The sequence below is a fragment of the Salmo salar genome, chromosome ssa08 (genome assembly GCF_905237065.1).
Source record: "Salmo salar chromosome ssa08, Ssal_v3.1, whole genome shotgun sequence".
Classification (NCBI taxonomy): domain Eukaryota; kingdom Metazoa; phylum Chordata; class Actinopteri; order Salmoniformes; family Salmonidae; genus Salmo; species Salmo salar.
Window position 1 is genome coordinate 6344178 of NC_059449.1, and position 13480 is coordinate 6357657.

Consider the following 13480-nt stretch of genomic DNA (forward strand, 5'->3'; position numbering starts at 1 on the left):
GACCAATTAGGGTTTCTAATCTCTCCAAAATAATTTGGTGTCAAAAGCAGCACTAAGGTCTAGGAGCACGACGACAGATTCAGAGCCTTGGTCTGACACCATTAAAAGGTAACTTCCACCTTCACAAGTGCAGTCTCAGTGCTATGATGGGGTCTAAAACCAGACTGACTGTGCAGACTCAGGACAACTGAACTTTGGAGAAATACGCGGATTCAAAGTGGAGTCCGTAATCTGCTTTCTAATGATCATGTTAATTTTCATTGAAGAAGTTCATGAATTTATCACTGCTGAAGTGAAAGCTATCCTCTCTTGTTGATTTCTGCTTTTTAGTTAGCTTTGCAACAGTATTCTCATTCTCCTTAATTAGTTTGGAAAAATAGGATGATGGAGCAGAAGTGAGGGCTCTTCGATACTGCACGGTACTATCTTTCCAAGCTAGTAGGAAGACTTCCAGTTTGGTGTGGCACCATTTCCCTTCCAATTTCCTGGAAGTTCGCTTCAGGGCTCGGGTATTTTCTGTATACCAGGGACCAAATGTCTTTTGCTTTTAAGGGTGCAACTGCATCTAGGGTATTACGCAAGGTTAAATTAAGATCCTCAATTAGTTGGTTAAATGAGTTTTGTACTCTGACGTCCTTGGGTAGGTGGAGGGAGTCTGGAAGGGCATCTTGGAATCTTTGGGTTGTCCGAGAATTGATGATCCTTGATTGGGGTCTGAGCAGATTATTTGTTTACGATTGCAAACGTAATAAAATGGTGGTCTGATAGGCCTGGATTATGAGGATAAACATTTAGATCCAGAATATTTTTTTCCACGGGACAAAACTAGATCCAGGGTATGTCTGGAAATGATTCGGTCTGGAGACATGTTGGACAAAACCCACTGAGTTGATGATGGTTCCGAAATCCTTTTGGAGTGGGTCTGTGGACTTTTCCATGTGAATATTAAAGTCACCAAAAATTACAATATCTGCCATGACTACAAGGTCCGATTTGAAAATTTTGGGAACTCCGTGAGGAACGCTGTATACGGCCCAGGAAGCCTGTAAACAGTCGCTATAAAAAGTGTACAAAACATTAGGAACTCCTTCCTAATATTGCGTTGCACCGCCTTTTGACCACCTCAGAACAGCCTCAATTCGTTGGGGCATGGACTCTACAAGGTGTTGAAAGCATTCCACAAGGATGCTGGCCGATGTTGACTCCAATGCTTCCCACAGGTCTGTCAAGTTGGCTGGATGTCCTTTGGGTGGTGGACCATTCTTGATACAAACGGGAAACTGTTGTGAGTGAAACCCAGCAGCGTTGCAGTTCTTGACACACTCAAACCGGTGTGCCTGGCACCTACTACCATAACCTGTTTAAAGCACTTAAATCTTTTTTTTCCCCATTCACCCTCTGAATGGCGCACACACACAATCCATGGCTCAATTGTCTCAAGGCTTAAAAATCCTTCTTTTAACCCGTCTCCTCCACTTCATCTACACTGATTTGAAGTGGATTTAACAGGTGACACCGATAAGGGGTTATAGCTTTCACCTGGTCAGTCAATGTGCCTCAGTGTATATGCCTTCATTTGTTTTTTAATATAGAGTCTTAGCTTTCATTCGGCACCCAATTTGATATACTCCTATGAACTTCAAGTTGGTGCTCATGGGTCCTGGATAAGGAAGTCCCACGGCTGAGTTTCTTGTGACAAGGACCCAATTTACCTTTACCCTCAGGCAGCGGGATATGACATGGTGTGTGTGTGTCCCCAAAATGGCACCGTATTCATAGGGCTATGGTCAAAAGTAGTGCACTATGTAGGGGTTATGGTGTCATTTGGGAGCCAGGCGCTATTTTCACAGCTTCAAGAGGGGTCGATGTCACCGGAACATCAACCAGATCCTCTCTGTGAAAGAGGGCATACAATAGCTTTTTCTCTCTACATGTAGCAGGACTATTGTACTTTTCTGAAGTGCTACAGTGGGGAACAAAGTTACCGTTGGTTTCATTTGACCCCCCCCCCCCCTCTCTAGAAACAGCTATTGCTAAGTCAAGCAAATCCCCTATAACGCTTTAGGGCGCTGTAGAATATTCTAGTTATCAACACAAAGTACTGAAAGCTTAAGCCTGCAGTGTTTCGATTGTAGGAGTTCTTTCTGAGGTTATTGAATGTATGAAGCCTAAGTTTCTTTAAAAGACCGCTACTCCCTTCCCGGGTCTCGTTTGTTTGTGTCCTGTTTGTTGCATGGGGGGAAAAGTGCAGTGATTCATGGGAGTCAAAGGTCAAGCTCTCTCTGAAAATGCACAGTGGTGGTGCCCCTCTGGCCCCGGCCCAAGGCTTGTTCCTCTGTGACCTTTCTGTGGGCCCGGGGTAGGCGGTGAAAGTGAGATGTAAAGATTACGGAGGAGGAAAGTATTAATTATAATCCGACATCCGTTTCGCTCTTTCTCTCTCTCTTCCTTTCTCTCCTTCTCTCTGTGTATTCTATTTCCGCGATGACACACGCTACTGGACGGTGTACCAGCTGCAAGAGTAGTTTGCGCCAACGACTCTGCAATAGGTGCCGGTATGGCGGAACTGGCATCTGGGTATGTAGAGGAAGTAAGTGCTATATACACACACACACACACACACACACACACACACACACACACACACACACCACCCGTGCCACAACCATCCTAAATGCCATGCCACCCTCCCTCTCTCTGGCTTTCCCTCTCTTTCCCTTCCTTGCTTCTGTCTCTCCCGGTTTGATGAAAGAGGTGTAGCGCTAAAGAAAGCCTCCCGTCTCTAAACCCTGCACCAGTCAAGTATGTGTAAATCCCGGGGTTGACACGTCCTAAGCCAAAATGCCGGAGCGCCCCCTCCAACAGTTTGGATCCTGTTACCGGGCAGAATGCGAGGGAAGTAGTGAGCGTGGGTGCCCGATTGGCTGCCGGGCGAGACGACAGGAAATGGGCCCGTCGGTGGGTCCCAGGGCAGAGGTGTGAGGGAGTCTGGGAGAGGTTGAGCTGGATTGATGGATGACTCGTGTCATAATGTTCATAACGTTCTTACAGCACTCCTATCATAGGACAATAATGTTCCCACTTATGACATCAATCTCCCAACACTTCAAGTCCCAGAACTTTTAAGGTTCAGGCTGAACAGGGGGATGCAGTTTATTTTATATGTGAAGGGTATGTCAACTTTAACCACAGCCATAACAGGTTTTATATAATCAGCATACCAGGAGTGTTCCTCATTATCCATAGGTGACATACATTAAGCCAACCATAGAGTAATTATATTTGTATGAAGCCAACCACCCAAAAATAAAAATGTCACTGGCTTAAGGTTATTTTCTGGGATGTTTGCTAGTGGGGTGAAATATAGGCCTAGGGCCCCGTTTTTATATTTTTGGTCCATCCCGAAACTGAGGTTGGATGTGCCCCAAATGGCACTCTATTCCAGGGAGAATGCAATACTTTGATCAGAGCCCTATAGGAAGTACACTCTATAGGGAATAGTGTCATTTGGTACACAGACATCGTGTCACTGTAATTTGTGTTTACCCTGCTCCTCTCTGCTTTTTATAACTTGTCACTTACTTAGCTGGGAATGACTGGACCCATATTGGTGCTGATAATGGATTGAGTGTTGAAATGTTGACGTGCCCCGTCTAGTCCTGATTGGCTCGTGTGTGTGTGTGTGCGTGCACTCCAGCTTTTCGTCTCTGGTACTTTAATGAGATAATTCCAGAGCTGTTCGTGCACCATATTTGGTTAATCATTTTTTTATTAATTTATCAATATCTGTATTACTGAAGTCTCTACCTGAACCGTAATCAGCAAAAATGCCCAATTTGTGTTTAAACGCCGTAAGATTAGTCTAGTCCATGACTAGAACTGAAATGGAACAGACTGGCCGTCAGAATGACAGACAGCTCCTTTTAGGTCCATGATCTGTCTGAACCCCCCCCAAGGCTACATCATTAGCACATATCAATTCTCAGCTCGTCGAGATACTGCAGCTATCCCCGGCACGTGTTCGATCGGCGGTTTTTAGTGCTACCAGTTGCCGCTTAATCATGACAGCTGACGCCCCAATCGCTGTGGTCCTCAAGGTCCAAGGCTTAGAAGGGGACTACCTCAGTGGCAGGAGACATGTTATCATGTCATCAGCGCTGCTTGTTTCCATGGTGGCCGTCGGTACCTTTTTAGAGGGGATTTGAGCGTTACCACTTTATCATTGGCAGGGTGACAGAGGGACTCAGACTGTGCTGATCCGGGAAGGGCAGCTGGCTGAATCGATGCTCCATTTACCATTTTGTCACACTGCATAGTTGCTGGACATGCAGTTGGATGAGAGTTTCTCTGGGCCTTCTTGTTAGCACTGTGCTGGCGGTTCAACTGTTGCTAGCTCTATTGCTAGGACTTACTTTGTTGTTAGCATCAGTTAGCACCAGGTTGTTGTTGTTTGCACAGTTTGCGGTTGACTTGTTGCTAGCTCTATTGCAAGGAGTTAGCGTGTTGTTAGCATCAAGCTAACTAGTTCAAAGTATTAGCAAAGACGGCACAGTATGAAGACAGGCAGAAACTGCTTCTCGTGACATTGGTTCGCTAAGCTCATGTGCAGAAACACATCATCGGGTCTAACGGTTGTCTCGCGCGGAACTGCGCTTGTTCAGGCCATCAAATCAAAGGCACTCCTTTGATATAAAGTTGTTTTGGACTAAAATAAAAACTTATCAGTTTGTCACTTTCACAAAGTTGGAGTAAAAACATGTTCAACTACTTGAAGACATTGGCTCCAATCTAGGTTGTGCCTTTTTTTAGATTTAGAGAAAATTAACAACTTAAGAATTTTCAAACCACAAACCCCGTCTGCTTGGTTTACTTGACAAATTTTCCTGGAAGTCTTGCAATGTTGCGCTACTGGGTTTAGAAACTGGTATTAGTTAGCATCACATTAGTTAGTTAGCATCACATTAGTTAGTTAGCATCAGAATCATTTAAACACCTATTCGATTAACATTGTCTCAGAGCATGTGGACGATCAAAAGACTTGCAATTCAGGTTGCATGACCTTAACTTTATGCAAATATACTTTTTGTGAAATGAAGTGCGTCTATGTATTGTACGGTACCTTCACATTAGCCATCATATTTATAGCTCACTATTACATGATGTTAAGTCAAGTTCAGATGTTATCTATACAGACCATTGGCACCATTTTAACGCAAGAGAAACTTATAGCAGTGGATGGAGTACAACTTGTTTTTTTCCTCTAACATCACAGATGGGGAAAGCATTGTCCTCATCTCTCCGACAACATGGAACGCTCTACATTTCTCTTAGCACGTTCACGGTGGGAACCACATAATAGGCACTGTGCTGTATGTCAATGTGCCTTTCTGTAAACAGCAGACCTCACAACAGAAAAAGCTGCACCCCAAATGGCCAAAGTAGCTCTTGTGGTTGGCAATTGTAGGAGTCACCCAAGATCCACAAGAAAAGGGAGTGGTTGTCCACAGCTGTTTATGTAGGCTTGTATGTTATGGAAGCCTCGGCCTCAAAATGGCAACAAGTGAAACATCTCTCTCTCCTCTCTCCATTCGGCTATTTCCTTGAAAGCTTCCTCATTTCCTTCATGGCCACTGATTTTGAAATTACTTATCTTGATGAAAACAATTAATTGAAAACCTATCCAGTCTTGTCATCCATCTGTTTTGATTGGAAAGTAGGAAATTAAGCCATTTATTATATTGGGACGAAGCCCATGAGAGAGCACTTGAGTGTGAGCCGGTGAAGTTCACCGAATTAGCGGTCATGAATTGAGGCTCATCCATGATAGCTAACTCCCTTTCTTAAATATGTTGAATAATTTATCAGTATTGGTTACCTCATCAGTGACCACCAGTGAGTTTAATTTGACTCATCCAAAGGGTTCATTAAAGGAACTTAATGAACATCTCAGGGACCAGGCGGATGAAGCTTATGTTGTGTATGTCCCTTGCTGCATCTATTTGTGTCTGTTTGGTTTACTGCTGCGTTTAGAGAGGTGGAAGTTGTCCAGTAGCTGTGTTACAGCATGGTATGACCAGCCTCTAAATGCAAGGTGAATATAGCTCTGGTTACATCACTTGCCTGCGAATAGCTGGTCGGGATAGGGTGGAAGGGAGGGTGTGTCTGTGTGTGCGCTTAATGTTTATGTGCGCGCGGATCATCACACTGAGCCTGGCCAACTTTTCTGACAGGTGATCAAACTGTCAACAACAGAGAGCGAAAGATTGTGTACGGCGTGTTCCATAAACCATTCAGAGACTGTATGGGCTATATCAAATGTGGCTTGTTGCTCAACTTCGTTTCTGTACAGAAACTCTACTTTACATGGCCCTCAATAAGCTAATGGCACGGACATAGCCGTTCAAATAGCGACGCTGGGGAGAGATGGTTGTGCGTTACCTCTGACACCTCACGCCTCCCAGTCTGCCCATTCCATCCCCCTTCTCCTATCCATCATTTATTTCTACTGTGCTGCTGATCTGGCCAGAGGAATGCTTGTCTGCTACTGAGCTACTGCACTGCTGGTATAGCTCATGCCTGGGATGGGGAGGTGTGTGTGATGGCTGTACGTGTGTATGTATGTATATTCAGAAGCAGGTCCTGTCACTTTATCCCCCCCCCCATACACATTCCCACACACTCTGACCCCCCCCTACTCTAGGGGTAACTTTCCAGTCCTGTAGTTGCAGCATGTCTGCGTCTCAAAATAGGGCTATCTCATCACTGCTTCACCTAAATTGGGAACTCTCTCTTTTTAACACTAACTCTGTTTTCTCTTCTCTCTGTTGCATCTGTGTGCTTCCCAGGAACGGACAGACTAGACTCTGGATTTAAAGCAAGAGGTGGAGTGTTGAATTGAGATCACCGATGTTCGTCTCTCCCAAATAAGTCTCCCGGCTTTTGATTTTTATGACGGTAAGATTTGTTTTTGGGGCACTCTTGCACTTGCTGCCTGTAAATGAAAGGTAATGTTTTTGCTGTGTTTAGGTGTAATGTCAGTCGTAGTAGGCTTTGTTTGAATGGACATGCCTCACAAACCATAGGGAGTCAACCACTTGCGTATTAGTGGACTGGATGTATGATATTGATAACAATTCATAAGTTGTCATCAAATCAACAATGAGGGGCAAATGTGAATGCAATAGTCCAGCAATAATTATTTGCAATCCAAAATTATGAAGAATTAATTAAGGAGTGATAAACAAGTATTTACTTTACTTTTGTAAGTCTTTTTGCTTTGTTTAGTTTTGCATTATAGTATTTGATTTGGGTAACTTATTGTTTTTGATTGAGAACCTGTACCTTTTTTTTTTATATATATATTTTTTGTGATATGATTGGCTACTATTTGTCTGTTGGAACAGAACAGTACCACTACATCCCAGCACTACACCATAGCCAAACCCAACAGGACAAAAATGGTTTAAATGAAAACCGTGGTTTTTCTTCCCTAACCTAAAAAAAAACAGTGTTCCGCTTTCATTTGGAACACAGAAACGTCAAACCCAAACCAGGCTCTTCAAATAACCTACAATACACGCACAAAAACAATACGTTGTTTGCATTTTCACTTCTAACATCTTGGCTGCCTGTCAAAATGGTGTATGGCCTTTGAGAGGCGAAAGCACTAATCTTGTCAATGCTCATCATGTTTACACAGCCTCACTGATCCTGTGCCACTTGGCTGTCTTGAACCCTGATGTGTCATCATATTGCAAATACAACATGGCTAAAATAATGAAAGAGAGGGAGAACGGGGGGAAGATGGAGGGAGTACGATGTATTGAATTTTGTGAAGTACCAGGAAGACTTCCATAACTCTTCAATTTGAACCCATATTGAAAGAGAACCGAAACCAACCAATTCCCCAAACCCTTCCCTGCCTTTTCTCTCCCTCTCCTACTTCAATCCACCCTTTTCACTTTCACAGAGTGCATCAACACCAGATTCTTTTATTTTTTCCCCTCTACAATGATCTGTCCATTAGGCTAGTCTCTGAGGTGTTGTGGAATGCCACCTTGATCCCCCCCCACCCCTTGAGTCCACACACACATGCAGAGAGAGAGAGCGAGAGAGAGAGAGCGTGCAGCTCGCTTGGCCCTTGTTCCCCCTGACCTCACACACACACACAGGGACACTTTGTTGCATGCCCATTGGCGAATGGGACAGAGACATTTTTACCCCTGCAGGGTTGTGTACGCACATTGATCAATCCATAGGGTGTTAATGGATGGAACGTGGTTCAGTTTTATTTAGAGGCAAAGGATTTCAGTTTAGTTCAGGAAGAAGAGGGCTTGACTGACAAATAGCCAAGAGGGCTCAGTTGAAGTATTTGCAGATGTATCATTAGTTAGATTTCAGTTAGGTTGAAAAATGTTGAAGATAAATGTGTCTGGTTTGGCAACTCATGTTTCTTTTTTTTCATCTACCATCCAGTTTAGGGTAATTTGTTAGAAGGCCCTATCGTACGCAGGGATAAAAGATCTTCCAAAGATTGCTTTGCAGTGAAAAACAAGCCTCTTGAGTTACAATGCCGTGTAAGAATGTGAAACTCGGCAAACACGTATGCACAGATACACCCACACTTATGCGCGCATACCGAGCTACACGCATACAAGCACGTGTATGCTCACACACACGCGCACACGGAGGGCAGCAAAAACACCCACAAGTGCAACAGCACCCACAGACATGCACACACGATAACACACACATTTTCAGGACTATGTAATGTCTGCTATTGCTTACCCGTTAGCTGGGAGAGTGGTGTGTCAGGGTTGTGTCACAGCTAAACTCTTTAGGCCTGTTGCTATTTGATGACGGCGATGAAAATAGACGTATGATTGTCTGTAACAAGAGCCCAAATCACCAGGAGGGTACTTAAAAGTATTATTCCGGTACACAGAATTAAAAAGATTCAGACTGGTACCAAAACAAGGGCTCTCCAATCCAACTCGACACACCAAGAGTTTGTCTTTGACATTCTTTACATTTCAAACCTTTTGACTTTGTCACCTTTCCAAGATACTTTAACCTCTGAGTCTATAAACTTTGTTTGCACCGGTGACCTTTTTGATCCACGTGCCCTACGACCTCACAGTGAAATTGTGGAGTGGGATGAAGTTGCCTAATTGCTCCTGGATAAGAGCGTCTACTAACTGACTAGAATGTAAACGCAAATAGAGTTCTCTCCCTGCTCCAGACCCCCTCCGGAGCCCTCTGGAGGGCAAAGGACCTGTCTAAGGGACGTAAGTATAACCCACTCGCCCTTGTATAAAGACCACCTTATCATCCTACTACCCGTAGTTCACCCTGGGGAGTTAATACCATATTAGCTACAGCTAATCGAATAATTAAATAATGGTCTGTTGTCATCTACTTCTCTTTTTAATCGTGCCTGTCTAGTAGCCTGATGGTAGGCTTTGTCAATATCAATGTTATATCCACCATGTATTCATTGAGTGGGGTAATTCCTTAGCCATTCTGCTAAACTTTCTTTTGCAAGGATGCCGGGAACACTGTCCCCCTTTTGCAGTTGAAGGGCAATTGTCTTATCATGACATCGCCCCTCCTGGTTTGTTCCTGCAGATAGCCGCATTCACCTTCAAAACCATTAGCATTAGTGATGTAGCATTAGCATTGAGCCTGCCTGAATAATGATCCTTTCTACACTGAAAGGGCATTTCCTTCAGCACTAGGCTAGCTGCTTCACTCTTACTACCACATTCCCTCCACCTTCAAACTCATTAGTAGTTAGTGTTAGCATTAGCATAGGAGTGTTTTAGAACAATGAGGCTCTCTAGCCTGCTGTCCAAAGACTCTGCAAGTCCCCTGTGGGGCTTTTCAGCTCTTCGCACGTCATGACAGGTCTTCTTTCCAAGGCTAAACACCCAATTAACAGACTGTGCTCTTGCTCCCAACTCCCCCGCAACGTCTGTCTCCTCCGCACCGCCTAGCCGCGAATAGGAAAGGTCAAGCCTATTAAATGGATGTCAGATCGGATTCACAGAGATAGAAAGACAGTATAGAGGCCCTCACCAAGGCTTTTTAATTGCAGGCCTGCAGAGCTGAAGTACTGCTGTTTCTTTTCTACCTAGTTGCTCGCCAATGGATTGATTCATGTCACGATTAGAAGCGTAGAGAAGGAACACCGGCAGTGTTTGGGGCTCAGCCCTCCAAGCATGGAGTTGAAAAGCTCTGCACCCTATGCCCTCCTAAGACTTTAGAACCTAGTACCCTTCTTAGCAGTGGCCTGTTTTAGGACCCTTCTCAGATGATTAGCAGTGACTTGTTTTCACTGATTTGACTTACCAACCTTGGCCTGTCAGTAATGCCTGCTGTTTTACAGAGAAAGTCTCCATCAAGAGACTGTCTGGCAGGGCAGATAACGAAACTGCTTTAAGAACAGTTAGTCAGCCCATGCACTGTGTTGCACAGAGGGATCGAAGGCCCTGTCACGTTCCAAGATGGCTTGAAAATGAAAAGTAGGGTTTTGAATATTGTTGACTATTGTATCTGAAATAAACTGTTTTGCCATGTCTGCAGCATTCCAGTAGACGATTCCACGAGACTCCATAGGACTGAGTGAGCATGGTACGTGAAATATGATCGCGAGACAGTGGTCTACATCGGGGCTCTGTCATACTAACAGTCTACTGACTCTACTGACTCTCATTGGTAGAGAACTGCATTTTGAATTCAGGCAAATTACTCATGGTAAATACCTACTTTTCTGATGAACCGGTTCTCTTGTTTTGGATAGCTGTCCATCTCTATACTGCAATTACTTCCCATTAGCGCCGACTGTTAATCGCTATGGCCATGTCCCAGTGGGGTAGAGGAGACAGCGGCAGCAACTCTTGAGGTATTGTTCACTGCTAGAGGACATTTCTGCCATACAGCTTACATAACGCTACCATGCTAATCGTCGCTAGCGCTAATACCATTGCTAACGCTAATGCCCTTTCTCTGTTTCTGCCTGACGGGATGGAGTGGTGACGTGAACGAGTCCTATTCTGCTCCCTGTCTCTATTTCCATCTCTCGTTCTGTCTTTTTCGCTCTGTCGCTTTGCCCCCTCTCCCCCTTTCCCGCCTCACTCGGTCTCCCTCCTCACTCTTCTAATCCTCATGCTGCTCCTCCACAGGTTTCTACTGCTGCTCTATAACAATAACAGTAGCACAGTGACCCACACTGGACAGAAGCAACATCGCAGGTTGTCACATCCTATTGCTTTCCCCCCCAGCCACAACGCACCGAGCAGGGCCTTGTGTTGCGTAGTTGCATTAGCTTACATTAGCGCTCTCAGAGCAGTGGCTACTGCTTGATGATCTGTTGTTGCCTCGAACCCAGTATGGGTAGTGGGCACGAGGGGGTCAGCGTATTGTTCCCCCCGGGATAATTTGTTCACACAGAGGGGTTCACTAATGGGTGGAGAGGATGAAGAAACAGATGCCAGATAACAGGGAGATATTATTTTATTTAAAACTGTTAAGTCCAGTGGAGGGCTTGTTGGGGATCAAGTGTGATATGGGTTCTAAGCAGTTCGATATTTTCATTTTAGTCATTTAGCAGACACTCTTATCCAGAGTGACTTACAGGAGCAATTAGGGTGAAGTGTCTTGCTCAAGGGCACATTGACAGATTTACTATACCATAGCAGCCTTTAGCCCACGCCGCTTTACTAAAATGAGATAAAGGTGTTCTACACTAGCTGCCTATTTGGCCGGGGCTGTGACTGGATTGTCATACTACATACTGTTTACTGAATACTACTTTAGTGCTGTACCTCAGTACTAAAAGCCTTCTAAATAGTATGAGAATTCTGGGAAACGGTATTCTGGAGTTGCCTATCTGGCCAGGACTTTGACCGAATTATCATCAATGTACTATGCAGTAAAAATACTGGGGTATCTGTACTTTTACTTTTTATATTTTTGACAACTTTTACTTTCACTTCACTATATTCCTGAAGAATAATTATGTACTTTTTACTCCATACATTTTCCCTGACGCCCAAAAGTACTCTTAAATTCAATCGATTGGACATGATTTGGAAAGGCACACACCTGTCTATATAAGGTCCCACATTGCATGTCAAAGCAAAAACCAAGCCATGAGGTTGAAAGAATTGCCGCAGAGCTCTGGGACAGGATTGCGTTGAGGCACAGATGGGGAAGGGTACTAAAAAATGTATGCAGCATTGAAGGTCCCCAAGAACACAGGTGCCTCCATGATTCTTAAATGGGAAAAGTTTGGAACCACCAAGACTCTTCCTAGAGCTGCCTGCCCGGGCAAACTGAGCAATTGGGGAAGAGTGGCCTTGGTCAGGGAGGTGAACAAGAACCCAATGGTCACTGACAGAGCTGCAAAGTTCCTCTGTGGAAATGGGAGAACCTTCCAGAAGAACAACCATCTCTGCAGCGCTCCACCAATCAGGTCTTTATGGTAGATCGGCCAAACGGAAGCCACTCCTCAGTAAAAGGCACATGATAGCCCTCTTGGAGTTTGCCAAAAGGCACATAAAGGACTATCAGACCATGAGAAACAAGATTCTCTGGTCTGATGAAACCAAGATTGAACTATTTTTAGCCTGAATGCCAAGCGTCATGTCTGGAGGAAACCTGGCACTGTCCCTATGGTGATGCATGATGGTGGCAACATCATATTGTGGGTATGTTTTTCAGCGGCAGGGGCTGGGAGACTAGTCTGGATCGAGGGAAAGATGAACCTGCTCTAGAGTGCTCAGGACCTCGGACTGGGGCGAAGGTTCACCTTCCAACAGGACAACGACCCTAAGCACACAGCCAAGACAACGCAGGAGTGGCTTCGGGACAAGTCTCAATGTCCTTGAGTGGCTCAGCCAGAGCCCGGACTTGAACCTGATCGAACATCTCTGGAGAGACCTGAAATAGCTGTGCAGCGACGCTCCCCATCCAACCTGACAGAGCTTGAGAGGATCTACAGAGAACAATGGGAGAAACTCCCCAAATACAGGGGTGCCAAGCTTGTAGTGTCATACCCAAGAAGACTCTTGGCTGTAATCACTGCCAAAGGAGCTTCAACAAAGTACTGATTTTAAAGGCTCTGAATACTTACGTAAATGTAGTATTTCTGTAAAAAAAAAAAATGTCCACCTGTTTTTGCTTTGTCAAAAAAATATATAATATATAATCCATTTTAAAATAAGGCTGTAATGTAACAAAATATGGAAAAAGTCAAGGGGTCTGAATACTTTCCGAATGCACTGTATCTGACATTTATGAAGGAAATCCACTGGCAGCCATTTGAATGACAGGCTTTAGTTGATGGGCACATTTTAATTTACAAATTGCGCGACTGCTTTGTCCTGTTAAGGTCACTGGTCCTAGATCAGATGTTGCTCTTCGAGAACGTGTTCAATGTGTGGACAACAGTGGGTTTTACTGACCTTGGATCAGTTAA

At 44.4% G+C, this 13480-nt stretch overlaps 1 protein-coding gene across 9 annotated transcripts in view; it reads left to right on the forward strand.

Annotated features, from left to right (window-relative positions):
• LOC106609914 (sorbin and SH3 domain-containing protein 2) overlaps window positions 1–13480 on the forward strand; it is a 93038-nt gene that overhangs the window by 12562 nt on the left and 66996 nt on the right. For 7 of the 9 annotated variants that reach the window (XR_006770771.1, XM_045722673.1, XM_045722670.1 and 4 more), the window contains exons 2-3: window positions 2514–2590; window positions 6846–6954. The gene's annotated coding sequence lies outside the window, so the exon portion shown is untranslated. The remainder of the gene's footprint in view (window positions 1–2513; window positions 2591–6845; window positions 6955–13480) is intronic. The other 2 variants (XM_045722671.1, XM_045722677.1) reach the window with 1 other exon arrangement.